The 1145-nt window shown below is 48.7% G+C and overlaps 1 pseudogene; it reads left to right on the plus strand.

Moving 5' to 3' along the window:
* The first annotated feature begins 284 nt into the window (after window positions 1-284).
* LOC105942104 (small ribosomal subunit protein uS2-like) lies at window positions 285-1145 on the plus strand (annotated as a pseudogene).

The raw sequence follows: 1145 nt of genomic DNA on the forward strand, positions 1-1145 counted from the left end.
CAGCCATTAAGGCAATCACCACAGTTTGTTTCTCTGATGCCACTTACCTACCAGTGAAATCATAAGTTGGGTTTCCAGACACATCTCATTTCTCAGGGTGGGCCCTGGATTTGGGTCTGCTCAGAGCTGTGATAGAAAGCAGCCCTTAACAGATTATGAAACATCCAGTAATGCAGAGATCTTTCTGTATTTAAAACTCTGAACTACCTTTCTGCACTACCTAGCAAGGGATTCATATAATGTGGATCTTAATTCTGGGTGTAATTTAAAGGGAAGCTGTCACAATGTCTGAAGTCCTTGATGTTTTGCAAGTAAAGGAGGAGGCTTTCCTCAATTCCCTTGAAGCATGAACCCACCTAGGTAGCACCAGCCTTGACTTCTAGAAAGTATGATGGCCTGCATCATCATGAATCTGCAGAGGACCTGAGAGAAGCTTCTGTTGGTGACTCATGCCATCGTTGTCATTGAAAACCCTGCTGATATCAGTGTCCCATCCTTTAGGAGCAGTAGCCAGAGGGCTAGGCTGGAGTTTGCTGTTGCCTCTGGTGCCACTCCCATTGCTCGCCATGTGCTGCCTGGGACCATCATTAACCAGATGGGAGTACCTTTCTGGAAGCTGCACATTCTGGTGGTTACTGATCCAAGGGCTGTCCATCAGCCTCTCACAGAGGCAGCTCCCGTGCACCTGTTTTCCATTGCTCTGTGTAACACAGCCTCTCCTCTGCACTATGTGGATGTAGTCATCCATGCAGCATCAAGAACTCTTAGTGAATCTGATGTGGTGGAGGCTGGCCCAGGAAGTTCTGCACATGTGTGGTAGCATCTCCTGTGAGCAACTATGGCAGGTCAGGTCGGGTCTTGCCTTCTACAGAAGACACTGTAAAGGAAGAGCAGGAAGCAGCGGTGAAAGCTGTGACCAAGGAGGACTTTCAGCGTGAACGGATGGCCCAGCTCCTAAGTTCATAGCTACTCAGCCTGAGTTTGCAGACGAGTTGGGAGGCATGGAAGTGGGTTTAGTGCCTCTTCAGCAGTTTCTCCCCGAGAATTGGAATCCTCAGTCCACCCCCGCCACCACCACCACCACTGCTACTTTGTGGGTAAGAACAAGCACTAAGTGGCCTCCAACTATACTTCATAATCTCTAA

The sequence above is a fragment of the Ochotona princeps genome, chromosome X, assembly GCF_030435755.1.
Source record: "Ochotona princeps isolate mOchPri1 chromosome X, mOchPri1.hap1, whole genome shotgun sequence".
In the NCBI taxonomy this organism is placed as follows: domain Eukaryota; kingdom Metazoa; phylum Chordata; class Mammalia; order Lagomorpha; family Ochotonidae; genus Ochotona; species Ochotona princeps.